Source organism: Uloborus diversus, chromosome 2 (assembly GCF_026930045.1).
Source record: "Uloborus diversus isolate 005 chromosome 2, Udiv.v.3.1, whole genome shotgun sequence".
Classification (NCBI taxonomy): Eukaryota; Metazoa; Arthropoda; class Arachnida; order Araneae; family Uloboridae; genus Uloborus; species Uloborus diversus.
In genome coordinates, this window is record NC_072732.1 from 20,553,269 (window position 1) to 20,570,636 (window position 17,368).

The following is a 17,368-nucleotide window of genomic DNA, read 5'->3' on the forward strand; positions in this document are numbered from 1 at the left end:
GCTCTTAAAATTTTTCCTACTATAAGCTAAACATTAGTAGTTATTGATCGTGTTTTCAGAATGATAATCAAATTTATTGAATACTAGTGGCACCCGCACGGCTTCGCCCGTAATAGAAAAATTAAAGGTCTTTTGGTTCGCCTGTATATTTACAAATAATGTATGGTAAAATTTCTCGCCAACTGGCTTGTGCCCATGTTACGGTTCCACGTTATGATAATTTCGTATCTCGCCAATTGGCTTGTGCCCATGTTACGGTTCCACGTTATGATAATTTCGTAATTTATGATAGTTTTTTTCTTAAAATCGGAATAAAAAAAGAACCACATCGAATTTTCGAAAAATCGCTTCGAGGTGCACACCCCCATGCTACATACTAACTTTGTGCCAAATTTCAATCGGCCGAACGGTTTAGGCGTTATGCGCGTCACAGACATCCTACAGACATCTAGACATCCTCCGGACAGAGGGACTTTCTGCTTTATTATTAGTAAAGATTACACTGAAAATGATCTATCTGCTTATCGTAAATTTCATATCTTCCCGTTGCTATAGCATCTGCTCTGTCAAATCCATTTTTACGGAAAACTTTCCTCAAATTTTGAATTTCTATACTCTAAATCCATTGTAATTACGTCTAGTGTCAATAATTATGTTTCAACAATATATTTTCATTTGTTTATGATCGATCAAAAATCGTTAATTTATCATTTCTTTTTTAGATCGTTTTTGTGGATTTGAATATTAGGAAGACGAATAAGAAATTCCTTTGGTATGATCGTTTGTATGGACTGAAGACATTTTATTAGTAAGTAATTTTTTTAAAATCAATACCAACTAAAAAGAATTGTAAGTAAATATAATACACATAAACTTCTTGCTCATTTGGAAGTGACATGTTGCTCATCAAAATGTTCAAAATATTACCCCTTGAACGTTGCGGCTCTCCAATCACTGATTGTAGACGACACTGGAAAAAAAAAAGCTTTTTTTTTTTGAGCAATGATGATTGCTTATTGTTCTCACTTGACTGTTTCGGTTTGCTATCATTTTATTTTCCCGCCAGCACCCTCTGCCAGCACCGCCGCCGCGTCGTCCGGCCTCACGATGCTGCTCCTCTTGCGAAAACCGTCTCCAGTTTGAGTCCATATCCTACACACACACACGCATACACACACACACACACTCATGCCTGCGCACAGACACAAACACACACTCCTACATACACATACACGCACTCATGCCTGCACACAGATACAAACACATATGCCTACATACACACACGAACGCCTACACACACACGCGCGTACACACACAGAACTGCATATACAACACGCACACATTTGCATACACACACACGCATCCACACACATGCGCCTACACAAACACACACGCGCATTCATACACACACACGCTCATGATTGCGAAAAACATAATTTGAATTTAAGATGCCAAAAATTCAAATTAATATATATATATATATATATATATATATATATATATATATATATATATATATATTATATATATATATATATATATATATATATATTTGAGCAATCATGATTGCTTATTGTTCTCATTTGACTGTTTTGAATTCCTATCATTTTATTTTCCCGCCATCACCACCGTCGCGTCGACTGGCCTCACGATGCTGCTCCTCTTGCGAAAACCGTCTCCAGGTTGCGTCCATATCCTACACACACATACACACGCTCATGCCTGCGCACAGACACAAACACATATGCCCCCCCACACACACACACGAACGCCTACACACACACACGCGCGCGTACACACACACAGCACTGCATACACAACACGCACATTTATACATACACACATACACATGCGCCTACACAAACACACACGCGCATTCATACACACACACGTTCGTGGTTGCGAAAAACATAATTTGAATTCAAGATGCCAAAAATTCAAATTATATATATATATATATATATATATATATATTATATATATATATATATATATATATATATATATATATATATATATATATATATATATATATATATATATATATATATATATATATATATATATATATATATATATATATATATATATATTTTTTTTTTTTTTTTGAGTAATTACGAATTGTTTATTATCCTCACTTGATCAAAGCTGATGTCGCTCTGGTTTTTCAGATTACCATGACGACGTTGTTTTTAATATATAAAGAACTACGGGGAGAACGATCAAAGTCCATTTTTCTAAAAAAAACTCTGGTTAACCTATGGGAACACGTAGGTTATTACATACAGTATTCAAGAGAAATATAATTCAGGCAAGAATCATCATAGTGAGTGAGTTTTAACAGGGAAGAATGAGGCTAACTTGGAAACGATTCGAGATTTCAAGCTCAAAAACGTAATGAGGGAAATATGAGCATGGTGGACCACGATCATTCTTCCCCATATCTCTTCATATGTTTACAGAGCGAAATTTTCCTTTTTTAAAGTTACAATTCGTCTACGCCTTGATTTTATTCATATTTGTTCAATGCTTAACTGAAGCAGGCTTTACATTAAAAAAGTTGTTTATTTTGTGGGTTTTTTTTTTTTTTTTTTTTTTTTTGAGGAAAAACACCTAAATAGATGAATTTAAACAGCAAAATTTCATCTAAATACAAAATTTCCAGATTACTAATTCCCATCATTTAAGATTGATAAGAAATAAAAATACATAATGTTATACGCTGTAAATAATCTTTATGATAAGTGTACGGGTGGATGTCGGCCATGAAATCTTCACCTTTACTACTACATCTTAATCACCATTTCTTTTTTTACGGATATGTCTCGTATTACCTATTCTGAAAAATCACCAGTCATAATATGACGGGTGCAAATTTCTTGGCCAGTTTTATTCCATTCATTTGTAGAAACAAGGAACCCAACGAGTACGGTCCTATCACAATTCGTGATTGCGAAAAACGTCAGTTGAATTCAAGACGTCAAAATTAAAATGAATGCTAGATGCTGGATGGATTTTTTTTTTTTTTTTTTTTTAAGTTTAATGATTTTACAGATCTAAAAATGCGAAGTAACTGCTTTTAAATAGTCTTAATTGCCATGCGGAAGAATACTAAAAACATTCAGTTATGAATTTCACCTTCCCTGCTATTTTTATGAACAATGTAGGTATTTCCATTTTCCTCACACATGTTGTACTCCGAGGTTCATAGAAAAACTATATTTGTCTTCTTCCTATTTTTGGAAGATTAAATTTTGATATAAATTACACATTAGTGTCGGTTTTGCATAAATTTTGCACATAATTCTAAATTTTATACGATTTTTCTTCTTAATTGATGTTGGATTACATTAGGAGGATTCTTCGGGTCGCATGTGACCTGCAGGTCGCATATTGACTATCGTTGATGTAGACGTTTTCAGGGAAAGAAACTACTGTTTCCATTTAGTCTCTGAGAAGAATGGAAATTCTTTGTCTCTCAATTCGTATGAAAGGAAGGGAATGATCAAAAGTTGAAACAATTCTACTTTTAGTCATTGAAATGGATAGAGTGAGCAAAAAAAATTACATGGATCCAAAAAATACTTTGATTTTCCCAACAGTTTTTTTTTTAATTATTTTTTTCAAATGTCCGATTTTTCAAACAAGGCGTGGTCTTTATGACGTCACAAATGATGCACTATGGCGCATCTTTCTACCGCATTTCCACGTTATGATAATCAAGAAGCGAATTAAAATTGCTCTCTACGCTTGCTATCAACCCTATCGTTGCCAATACACGTGAGTAAAGATGCGAATTAAAAATTTTGTTCTGTGAATGGCAACATTGAATGGCATTTCATCATTTGTGATGTCACACGACAGAAGTGCGCGCACCGATTTGAGTAATTTTTTAAAAATATTAAATTTAATTAAATTATTTAAAAAATGGTCAGATCCTATGTTTATAAGCATGCTCTTTCAGAAAAAAATACTTTTAAAATTTTGGGAACGACCCCATTGACACTACCTGCGCATCCTGACTTTCTACCTGCTGTACTTGCAGCTTAAAACGAATGTTTCGCAGAATAGATTGAAAAAAAAAAAACTACAGCTTCTCGAAATCATTTATACTTCTCGTTAATTAGTGGAATTTGAATATTTTCGCCATTTATTCCGTTAAAAGTTTGAAAGCGCTGTGATATTGAAAAACAGTTTCGCAATACCGAAACTTGATCCCTTCATTTAGAACTTGTTTACATCGAACACACCTGTGTTACACATAATCGGATGCTGCTTCCCGTGAAAATGTTCGCTAAGCAGCTGTTTAGATCGAATAAAATGTCACTGATTTAGTATTCAGAGGCATTTATTTGCTTGCCATTATTTATGTCTTCTTTTTTTTTTCCACTAATTAGCTCACGCTATTATTTCTCTTCAGAAATCGTAGACCTTTCGTTTTTATTTATTTACTTTCATTCGTTATTTTTACTTTTTGCAATAAAGAAACTTTTAGCTTTAAGGCTAAAAGGCTTGCTTCCTCAAACGCTGTTCTATAACGATTTGCTTGCAGCTGGTTTTTTTTTTTTTTTTTTTTTTTTTTGCAAACGTAAAATCTTTTCGCCTTTTGCTTATTCTTTTATTTTCGCAAACGTTATTTGCGAGTGTTTTACTGAAGAAAACAGACAGTCAAAAAAAAGGGTCTAATTAATATTATTTATTAATAATAATAATTTTTGTGTAGCTGCATTTTAATTTGCGTGTTTTATTTAATGTTACTATGAGGTTGTTTCCTTCAGTCAAAAGTTCTACTTTTACTCAGTGAAATTGATAGAATAAGGAACAAAAATAACATAGACCGAAAAAAAACTTTCATTTTTCCAACGCTTGATTTTTGATTAGTTTTTTAAACTCCCATTTTGAAAATAAGGCTTGGCCTTTATGACGTCACATATGATGTACTTTGAGGCATCTGTCTTCTGCGTTTCCACGTTATGATAATCAAGGAGCGAATTAAATATTGCACTCTACGCTTACTATTAATCATATCGTTGCAAGCATCCGTGAGTAAAGATGCGAAATAAATATTGCGCTCTGTGAATGGCAACAGTGAATGGCAGTTGATCATTTATGATGTCATCGACAGAAGCGTAAATTAAAGCTCACCGATTAAAGTATTTTTTTTAAACATTAAACTTGGTCAAATTTAATAAATGGATCCTATGTTTTTAGCACGTTCATTCATTTTTTGAGCAATCACGATTGCTTATTGTTCTCACTTGACTGTTTTGATGTGCTATCATTTTATTTTCCCGCCAGCACCCTCTGCAGCATCACCGTCGACCGGCTCCTCACGATGCTGCTCCTCAAGCGAAAGCCATCTCCAGGTTGCTTCAATATCCTACACACACACGTACAAACAAACACATACGCACACATACATACACCTATACACATACACACATACGCATACATACAGACACCTACACATACACACACCTACACACATGCACATACCCCCTACACACAACCCCCCCCCCACACACATAAACACACACGCCTACATACACACACACACACAATCGTGATTGCGAAAAACATAATTTGAATTCCAGATGTCAAAATTCAAATAATTTTTTTTTAATTTATTTTTTTAAACTTTGGAAACGACACCATTGTACACAGTTTTCTTTGCGAGGATACTTTAGTTTTTGATGATTGCTGTGCATTATGGTATTATTTTTAACTAGCGGCACCCGCACGGCTTCGCCCGTAATAGACAAATTAAAGTTTTTTTGGTTTGCCTGTATATTTACAAATAATGTATGGTGAATTTTCTCGCCAATTGGCTTGTACCGACGTTACAGTTCCACGTTATGATAATTTCGTATCTCGCCAATTGGCTTGTGCCCATGTTACGGTTCCACGTTATGATAATTTCGTAATTTATGATAGTTTTTTCTTAAAATTGAAATAGAAAAAGAACTACATCGAATTTTCGAAAAATCGCTTCGAGGTGCACACCCCCATGCTACAAACTAACTTTGTGCCAAATTTCATGAAAATCGGCCGAACGGTCTAGGTGCTATGCGCGTCACAGACATCCAGACATCCTCCGGACAGAGAGACTTTCAGCTTTATTATTAGTAAAGAAGTGTTCGAGATGAAAATTGTTAATGAGGAGGAAGAAAATTTTAAAGTAATAATAATAGATGATGCTTCAAAAACGGCAATCCTTTTGTTGCGAAAACTTATAATTTGTCTGACAAATTCAATTTCATCATATTTAAAGTTGACGGATTTGACCAAGATCGAGTTGAAATCAATGAGGTGCGGTAATTATTTTGCACATTTTGCCGAAGTTGACTCTAAAACTCAAGATACGACAAAACGTTCTCCCATTTTTGATGACTAGATCTCTTAAAAGTTATCGCATTGTAACTTAAATATAAATAAAAAAATTCTTTAACTTGGCAGCATTGGCAACCCACTTTTTAATGTAAAGGGTGTCCCAAAATTAATGCAAGATTTGAATTGGCCGCCATTTTTGCAATAAATGGTTGGCAACCCTGAAAAAAGAACAATTTGACAGCTGAGAGTTTAGGGTAATCAAAAACGGAGCGTTATACGATACAATAACGCGCTTTCATTATTGAACAATTGTTTCAAAAATAATGAAAGTCGAGGCTGGTCAAGCAGTTACTGTTATTGGCGCTCGGTATCGCAACACGGTAATGCACGGGCTTGTTGACATCGACCTTTGAATTCAAATAACCCCATAAGAAGAAATTTAAAAATGTTAAATCACACGATCTAGGGTGCCTATTCTGATGACCGAAATGAGAGAGTACGCGACGAGGAAATGCCTTATGCAGTCATTGAAATGTTTCACTCTCTCTAGCTGTATGGTACAATAACACCCCATTTTTACTAACCCTAAACTCTCAACGGTCAAATTGTTCTTTTTTTCATGGCTGCCAACAATTAATGGAAAAAATGGTGGGAAATTCAAATCTTGCATTGATTTTGGGACACCCTTTATTTCTCCGCTAATCATTAAAATTCCTTTTCGAAAGTTAAATATTTGTATGTTGCCGCATGTAGTTGAATGTGATAGTTTTGAACTATTATTGCAGTGTTGTCGTTTAATCATGTCTGCCAATATAATAAATCGTCCAAGACACAGGATTTTTCATTTAGTCTTTGTCTTTTACTCATTGAAACGGTTTTCGCAGTCTTTAAGATTCGTCAAGCCATTAGAGCTTAAGACTTCATACTCATATTTTAACTTGATTTGTGAGAACTTATCCGTAGTTTTTACTTCCTTTTACAAAAAAGGAAGTATTGTATTCGCGAAAAAAATTTCACTCAAAAATCGACCTTAATTTCCATTTTGCTCACCCACGAATGAATGTTGAGTTTTTTCTCGACTCGACCCCCCATGGATAAGTGCCTAAGAACGTATAGACACGCAAAATATCCATCTTGACGATTCCCGAGTTAACTACGACGCGTTTTCTTATGACGTCTGTATGTATGTATGTACGTATGTGCGTATGTATGTCGCACAACGCAAGAACTAGAAAATTGAAATTTGGTACGTAGACTCCTAGTGGGGTCTAGTTGTGCATCTCCCCTTTTGGTTGCATTCGGGTGTTTTTAAGGGGGTCTTTTTTCCACTTTTTTGGGGGGAAATCATTGTTTTTCGATGTAAACACAAGTGGTGTTACAATTTGGCGGACACTTGGCGATATATCGCCAGTCTTTTGGTCGCCAAGTTTTGTCTCCAACTTGGCGACAAATTTGGCGATTTTTTTTAAAAAAAATCCGGTTTCAATTTGGCCGCTGGTGGTGATATTTAGAGAGTAAACTACTGAATCACACTAAAATTACCAATAATGAGAAAATGACATTAAATTGGAGTAAAAGGAAGTCATGTGAGGCACACATCAGCTCGTTTTTTCTGCATGCGCATAATTTATTCTGTATGTCGCATAACTCAAAAACGGTATGGCCTAGAAAGTTGAAATTTGGTACGTAGACTCCTAGTGGGGTCTAGTTGTGCACCTTCACTTTTGGTTGCATTCGGATGTTCCTAAGGGGGTCTTTTGCCTCTTTTTGAGGGGAAATCAGTGTTAATTTCGATGTAAACTTAAGTTGTTTTATAATTTGTCGGACACTTGGCGATATATCGCCAGTCTTTTGGTCGCCAAGTTTTGTCGCCAACCTGGTTTCAATTTGACCACTGTTGGTGATATTTGGAGAGTAAACTATTGAATCACATTAAAATTACTAATAACGGGAAAATGACATTAAATTGGAGTAAAAGGAAGTCATGTGATGCACACATCAGCTCGTTTTCTTAGTCACAGTATCTTCCTCGCTTTCTCCCTCGGTAATATTTTTTTTCCCCGCTGAGGCGAAAGCTTCTTGTTGAATCATTTAAATTCTCTCTTATGTAATACTTCAGATTTTAATTTTAATTATAAAATTGTCCGCTATCATCAGTTTTTTCTTCTTTTGGTCATTAATAAGGTTTTTCCTCGAGGTTTATTGTTTTGCCCTTCAGTCATTGCTACATTTTATTGTGTGATTAGAATTTTTATTTAAGATTATTTTCCTAGTCAATGTAATTTTCTTCTTTGGATAGTTTCTTTAGCTACAAAACTTTTCTGTTGATTATTTTTATTTTCCTTATATTTATATGGATTTTTTTCGTCTTCGTCAGCATCTTTCATTGAGTGGTTATAATGTTTGCTTAGCTTTTAGAATGTTCGTCTTATTTATTTAGATTTTGCACTGAGTCATAAACGATTCAAAATTAGGATTCTCACTTCAACTAATTTCATAATTTCAGCCAACTCACCCCCCCCCCCCCCATTTATCTTACTTCCGTTTAGCACCTGCACGCGGACATACATAACAGCTGCTCCGCGCGTTTTCTCCTGTTTATCAGGGGTGAATTGGTGCCGGAACACCGTTTTGGTACTGCTCCTGGAAAAGTAAATTCCCATTTCATATAATTTGCTCATAAAGGGTGTCCCAAAATTAACGCAAGATTTAAATTTGCCACCATTTTTCCCATAAATTGTTGGCAGCCATGAAAAAAGAACAATTTGACAGTTGAGAGTTAGGGTTAGTAAAAATGGGGTGTTATTGTACCATACATCTAGAGAGAGTGAAACATATTTCAATGACTGCATAAGGCATTTCCTAGTCGCGTACTCTCTCATTTCGGTCATCAGAATTGGCACCCTAGATCGTGTGATTTAACATTTTTAAATTTCTTCTTATGGGGTTATTTGAATTCAGAGGTCTATGTCAACAAGCCCGTGCATTACCGTGTTGCGATACAGAGCGCCAATAACTGCTTGACCAGCCTCAACTTTCATTATTTTTGAAACAATTGTTCAATAATGAAAGCGCGTTATTGTATCGTATAACGCTCCATTTTTGATTACCCTAAACTCTCTATTCTATTTCTATTCAAGAGTCACAACTGACTACAACTGTATTTATGTCGAGGTCTGCATACTAGTGCCTTGCCTCCATTATTTTATATACCGATAGATGGCAGCACCATCACCGGATCGAACAGTTAATGAGAATTTAGAACTAGTCCAAGAGCTAATAGCTACCTGGTACTAGCACCCCCAGAGGTATCGTTTCACTTGGAGGACATTGAGACCACGAGCATATTTAACGTCGCCCAGTCCCCTTTAATGACGACGGTGGGTCTTCGACCAGCGGGGATCGAACCCGAGCCCCTCCGGCCCCGAGTCCAATGCCCTACCGATCGGGCTACCACGGCCCACCCTAAACTCTCAGCTGTCCAATTGTTCTTTTTTCAGTGTTGCCAACCATTTATTGCAAAAATAGCGGCAAATTCAAATCTTGCGTTAATTTTGGGACACCCTTTACAATTTGTTATTGGCACTCCGATACTGGAAAAATTACGAATTCACAACTGTTGTTCATGTGTAGACATCCACCTGTTGATGTCAACATTCACCTAGCAAGGATATCGGCGAAATTCCGAACATTTCCGGTGAGTTACCGGTGAATGTTGACATTCAGGGGCGCCTCGAACTAAAAATTTCATGAGGGGAGATATTCTCAATTTGGCGAACTTAACTCAAAATAAGCCGAATGGTAAAATACGGGTATGCACACATACTTACATCTAGCGAGAAAGGACGTTCGGGCATTCAAAAATTGCAATGTTGCAGTTCTGTTTCTAAAGTTGTCGAATCGTCAGACAAAGTTTGCCGAATAATATAAGGACATTTTTTTGGGAAGTCTAAGTGACTTCCCAACGGAGCGTCCCTGCTGCATTCTCCAATTTTAGTCTTGCCCAGTAACATGTACAATCGAACCTCCATATATCGAACTTCCCCTTATCGAAATCTTCGATATATCGATATTCCAGCAAATTTCTATGTTCATTACATAGAAAAATTGTTTCTGAACGTTGCGCCAGTGGAAAAATTTTCCACGTACACAAAAAAAACTGTAATTTATATGTGTAAAAACAAACCACACAACATCATTGAGTTTTCCAGCCAAAACTGCCATTTTTATTTATCGTTCCATGGAACAAGTTTAAAACTGCGCCCTCTATATTAAAGTAGAAGTTATGAATTAAAGTAGAAGTAATTAAAATAAAAATAGAACCAAACAGTTTCTGTATATCGAAAAAAATCTCTATATATCGAATTTTTTTCGAGACTTTCGTAGATTTTTTTTTACCACTTTAGACTCTTTGTCTCGTGAAAAATGAAGGTTAGGGGAGAAAATTATGTTCACTAAAGGTTGCTGCGAAACTCGTAAGGAATCTGGGATTGAGGGGTGTGTAGATAGGTCGTTGTTTCGTTCTGGAGTTCTTAAATTCCCTCAAGTTAAGTCAAGTTTATTTCAAATCTTACTTGTAGCCAGTAACATTGTAAAATCATTTTCAAGCTATCCCTTTTGGTTCTGGTGACTATCATTCCTAGTCTTTCTAGCTGCAATAAAAATCATTCAAGTTAAATAGATTGATTTTTCACTTTTCTCTCCATTATATTGTCAAAACGAAAATCCCCTCATGTTGCAGATCAAGTTGAATTGCCGAAGAACGAAGATGTATGAAGGAACAAAAATGTAATTTCTGTTATTTTTTTAATTGTTAACTTTCATTTAAGCGGATGCTATTAGAAATTGGGTTTCATACACGAAAATTATCTTTCATTTTAATGTTTTAGGAGATTTTTAGGATAAAATAAAATCGTTTCTACATATCGAATTTTTTTCCGGCAATTTGCTACTTCGATATATGGAGGTCTTACTGTATATGTACATTTTCAGTGAGAGTGATAGAAAGAAAAGACTACCGGTATTATGAATGTATTAATAAACAATTCTGAAAATACAGTCGAGCCTCCATATATCGAAATTCTACGTATCAAAATTTTCTATATATCGAAGTCCCAGCAAAATGCAATGTTCATTACATAGAAAAATTGTTTCTATATATCGAAAAAATCTCTATATATCGAAAATTTTTTCGAGACATTCGTAGATTTTTTTATCCACTTTAGACTGTTTGTCTCATGAAAATGAAGGTAAGGGGAGAAAATTATGCTTACTAAAGGTTGCTCAGAAACTCATAAGAAATCTGGGTTTGAGGGGTGTGTAGATATAGGTCGTTGTTTCGTTCTGGCGTTCTTAAATTCCCTCAAGTTTATTTCAAATCTTACTAGTTAGTTGTAACCAGTAACACTGTAAAACCAGTTTCAAGTTATCCTTTTTGTCTGTTGATTATAATTTCTAGTCTTTTTAGCTTCAGTAAAAATCATTCAAGTTAGATTGATTTTTTACTTTTCTCCCGATTACATTCTCAAAACGAAAATCTCATGTTGCGAATCAAGTTGAACGGCCGAAGAATGAAGATGTACGAAGGCACAAAAATGTAATTTCTGTTAATTTTCCAGTTATTAACTTTCGTTTAATCCGATGCTCGTATAAATTAGAAATTGGGTTTCATGCACGAAAATTAACTTTAATTTTAATGTTTCAGGAGATTTTTATGATAAAATAAGATAATTTCCATACATCCAAATTTCTATATATCGATTTTTTTTCCAGCAATTTGCTACTTCGATATATGGAGGTCCGACTGTAATTCAATTCGCAAGGAAATATATATAGACTCCTTTGCTAATAAACACGTCCAAAATAGTTTCGATAACGACCGCAAGCAACTCGCAACGGACAGGAATAGCTTCGAACAACAATCCGGTTTTTGGCGTCAGCCATATCGGTCGCGCGACACATTGCTATTTGCAGTGACGGCCAGTTCCCACACGAAAGTTGGACATCTTTATTCCAAAGATTTTTCCTCTTTGCTCAAGATAAGAAGTTTGTTGTTCTCTACTGTGTGACTTCTTGTTGTTACTGATGAGGGAGGTCAAAGTCATTGTTTGGTGGGTTTTGAATCTAATTATTATTAGTTTTCCGTAATTAGTAGTTCGACGAGATTATTCGGCCGTGGGCCGGTAAAGGGCAGTAACTGCAAATTTTTCATTTTTGCATTTTTGTGTACGTTAGCTTTAATGTACAAGCTTGCTTATTTAATTTCAACTAAAAAGAAGGTCGAAACGAGCGTCTAATTACAACATTTCCGTATTGTTAGCATTGAATCGGAAACGCGTTTCTTCAAATAAAGGGTGTCCCAAAATTAACGCAAGATTTGAATTTGCCACAATTTTTGCTGTGAATTGTTGGCAGCCACGGAAAAAGAACAATTTGACAGCTGGGAGTTTAGGGTTAGTAAAAATGGAGTGTTATGCTATTATATAGCCAGCGAAACAATTCAATCACTGCATAAGGAATTTCCTGTTCGTGTACTCTCTCGTTTCGGTGATACGAATTGTACCCTAGATCGTGTGATTTTACATCATTAGACTTCTTCCTATGGGGTTATTTGAAGTCAAACGTCTATGTTAGCAATCCCACAACCACCTGCGTATTACCTAATTGCGATATCGAGCGCCAATAACAGTAAACCGCTTGACCCGCCCAAACTTTCATTATTTTTCAAATAATTGTTCGATAATGAAAACGCATTATAGAATCGAAAACGCTCCATTTGTAATAACCCTAGACCCTCAGCTGCCAAATTGTTCTTTTTTCAAGATTGCCCCCAATTTATTGCAAAAATGGCGGCAAATTCAAATTTTGCGTTAATTTTGGGACACCCTTTATCTTGAAAACTCATTTCTGCAGTTACTGCCGTTTACTTGCCCACGGCAGTGTTATACAGGGTGTCCGAAAAGTCCTTGACACATTTTAAAAAATTCATAGAAAACCAGCCCCTAGTTTTCGTACATCGCTGAAGCAGAGCAATGGAAAACTTGTAACACTATATTTGAGTTAAGAACGACCTACCAAATATGAAGTAAACTTATGAACTATGTTAATCTCCTCCTAACATCTTCTTGATGGTCTAGCTCTAGATGTACAATATCCAAGTCATTTAAAATTATTTTGACGTGTCCTAATTTTAATTTCGTCTTTATAAAGCACGCAGTATGTATCGAAAAGGAGGAAAATTAAATCTCTACATAGTATAAAATGAAGTGTCCAAAAAGCGTCTGTGTGTTTGAACTCGCAAAACTCGAGAAATACCCGGCCGATTTCGCTGAAATTTTAACAATTTGTTAAATTAAGTCCTGAGAAGGTTTGCAGACCAGTTCGAAAACAATTCGCTGAATAGTTCTTTTTTTTATTCCAATTTAGGCCCACTTTTCACATAAATTCCCGAATATTGGGGTGAAAAATTACTCGCAGTTAGTAATATTATATATCGTAGGAAAGGGAAGAATTTTCCGCGTTCTACGCAATTTGTTCCAACGTTCTAACTTAATTGCGGCGGGAGTTCTTTACGTTTTTAGCTCGAATTTGTTTAGGCTTAGCTGAAATTTAGGCACTACTTTCTTCATTAAATTTATCAATAAAAAATGAAGGAATTGTCCTACAGTTTTCTTTTTGACACCATTGAAAAGAGCTACCTTTTTTACTCCAGATCTAACTCGACCTATGGTCGGAAGTTTAACCCTCTGTCTCCATTAGAAAAAAAAGTTACAAGCGAATTAAATGAAGTTAAAAAATCTGTTCTCTATTCAAGTTTTCAAACATTTTATTTTGCTTTTCCACGGTAACGCTTTTTGAATCCATTATTTCCATCTTTCTCATTTTCAATTCTGAAACTTATTTTATTTTGTGCTTCCATAGTTACGCTTTTTAAATCCATCTTTCTCATTTTATTTTAATTTCTTAAAAGTATTTTAATATCTGTCGTCATTGCTTGGAGGGGAAATTTTGCATGATGATCTTTTTTTTCTTTTATTTATGCCCGATTGTTGAATATACGTCACTTGATGCAATTTTTATTTTCAAGGTAGACCGGGCAAAGCCGGGCAACGCAGCTGGTGAAAATATAAAACGTGGTATTCCATCGAAGGTACATCGCCGCACATTGTTTCTCAGTAGGTGCTTTCATAGGTGTCTCAAAGCATACCACAATTAGTACGAGGCCATAAACTCGTGCCTCATAAAAACGAGATCATCAACCAGATCGCAGTAATGCCTCCCGACAGGTATTACATGAAATGAGAAAAGGGGAACCAAGTTCCGAAATGGGCCACACTGGGGCCTCTGCCGGGAAAGAAGTTGCGGATTTATGGCGGCTACAGGTGCGCCGGGCTGAACTCTTAATTAGTGGCAGGCGTGGCCCCCGGAAGATAAAGAATCACCTCTTCCACAATTGGGTGTGAACGAGGATTAAGAGGGAATTTATCTCGGCATCTCCAGCACGGCACCCCACCTTCAGCATCCTCGAAGCCAATTTTTTAGAGGAATAGTTTGGGGGTGCTGACTTGTAAGTTGACATTCTTTTCAACGCCGACTTTATTAAACGACAAGAGTTTATTTTGGGAGATTTTTTTTAAATCAGTTTTTGGGGAGTGCTTGGGAGTTATTGAGATAAGCAGCTTTATGCTTTGCTATTTGGTTGCATTTTTTTACAGCAATTAATGCATGAAATATTTTATGTGCTGCAGAGCAGCGGAGTCGGAGTGAAAATGACTGGCTCCGACTCAGACTCCTGGAATTTTAGAGCCTCCGGCTGTGACTCCAAAATCAAAAATTAATCCGACTCAAACTTCACAGCCCTGCACTGTCGATGACTCGGAGAGAAAATGACCTATTTCGACTCTAACTCTTAGAATTTTAAAGCTTTCCACTCCCGACTCGTTTACCTCAAAATCAGTCCAACTCCAACATCGACGCCCGGGCTAAAAGAACACAAAACGTGTAGAACAAACTGAAATACTTTTTTTTACAAACTTAGTTTGGAGGAAAAGAAGTTATAAAAAAAAAATACATATTTTCAAAGTCCCCCCCCCCCTCCTCCTCATAAAGAACTTGTGTCAAAATATTGGGACTAGAATTAGAATTTTGCTTTTTGACTTTTTATTAATCAACTAACTTCTGGTTGCGTTCTATGTTCCCCCTGATAGAGATATCTGCGCTAATTAGGATATATGGTTTTACAAAATTAAGCACCAAAAAGCAAAAGGATGCAGGTGACAAAATTAAAAATGTAAAGAAAATTAGTACAAATGGTAAAATAAAATCTCTTCTTTTTTAGAGCACGAGTTTGGTTCTAGTATAGGTCTGGTAAATGCTGCTATACAACATGACTTAGGAAGTATTTTCTAGGAAAGTCTACCTAGTGTTTGAACTTAGCATTAAATAAAACTTAAGGGAAGTCCGTTGAAATCCGTTTCCTTCTCACTGCCTCAACTAGTCATGTGCAAAAAGAATTTCCATTTAATAGACAATGTAACTTACCGCTGTATTCACCATTAACTGAACTACGCGGTTAAGCGCTTAACTTGGGGTTATCCATTTCTTCTGTATTCACCGTTAACTTCAACTATGCGCTGACACGTTTTCGAAACCAGGCGTGGTTGGAAAACCTAACCAAGCTCGAAGCAAGGTTAAGGGCTTGGTTTGGCTTCTGAGCATGCGCATTTTACAAGTAAACATTTGAAACAATGGCGGACCGAGTGCAACTTCGCATACGGCAACTGCAATACATCGAGTTTTTAGAACTCAGAGACGCGTATATAGAGATGACGCGTTCTTTTTTGTTACCTATTTCCATTTTCTTTACCAACAAGCTACTTTATATAAAAAGATAAAAAGTTATCAGGCTTATGACAACAACACCACGAGCAAAGTTCGGCTTTACCTCTACCACGAACTCTACACAAGCGCAGAGCTGAAATAACAGTAACGAAGAAGAAAACGTGTGAAAATCATATGATCTTTATTAGCCAATAGGGTGTCTGCGCTTATAACCGCATGAAGTTTGGTTGAGTAACTTCTTGTTGAGAAACTCCGAGGTGTTTTTCGCCGGTGAATACCGAAATTTTAACCTCGCGGTAACAATCCCAACTACGAGTTAATGAACCTCGCGGTTTAAGGCGTGTGGTTAGGTTAACGGTGAATAAGGCGGTTAATCCCACTAATGCACACAACTACGTATATTTAGGTTTTAAACATGCATGGAAACGTGTTAAACATTTCAAGATGTTTGAACTCATGAAATTAGTAGTAATTGTTGTTGTTGTTGTCTTTGGCCAGCTAGGCTGGCAATTTGGGGTGCGTTGCTTCACTTTTCCAGCTATACCGTAATTTGGGGTGAAGTCCGACTTCCACAGTACACACATGCCTTAGGGGCCCGTTTATAGGGTAGGCAACCATTCACAGCATAGCAACACATTCACACAAAGGAAGGACAAGAGAGAGAAAGTACATCCATGCTCGAGCCGGGATTCGAACCTGGGACCACCTCATCGCAGTCAGACTCCTCTGACCACTAGACAAGGTGGGCAGCAGTAGTACTTATTAGTACAGAAAATACGTATTTGCTGATGATTCTGATATCATTGTGAAAAGACTCAGAGCGCAAAGACACCGTTTAGCGTTAGCACAATCCCCTGCTACCAAGGGGACCTTCTCCCATTCCCATAATTCACCTTACTGCCTCCAGGCCCGTGTCCAGGATTTCATAAAGGGAGGGGTTGAAACTTTTTACCTTTGTAACTTACGTTTTCAAAGAAAAACTGACTACGCGTGTTGAATAGTTCATTTTAGTTCGAGAACTAGCCTTTTTTTAAATACGTTTTGTGTGTTTTTTTTAAAATGAAATCTTATTTGTACAGTTGAACATTTTGTAAAAGCACACATATTTCTTTTATGCCACCTAATGCTAGTTTCTTTCTTTCTTTTTCCTTTTGTTTTTCCATCAAAACACATTTGAATAGGAATTTAATGAAAATGA

General features: G+C 36.2%; 1 protein-coding gene across 1 annotated transcript in view; it reads left to right on the forward strand.

The window, feature by feature from the left end:
* Positions 1-715: 715 nt before the first annotated feature.
* Positions 716-17,368, forward strand: part of LOC129216897 (semaphorin-5A-like) — a 79,475-nt gene continuing 62,822 nt past the window's right edge. Inside the window, exon 1 of the mRNA XM_054851112.1 lies at positions 716-808. The gene's annotated coding sequence lies outside the window, so the exon portion shown is untranslated. The remainder of the gene's footprint in view (positions 809-17,368) is intronic.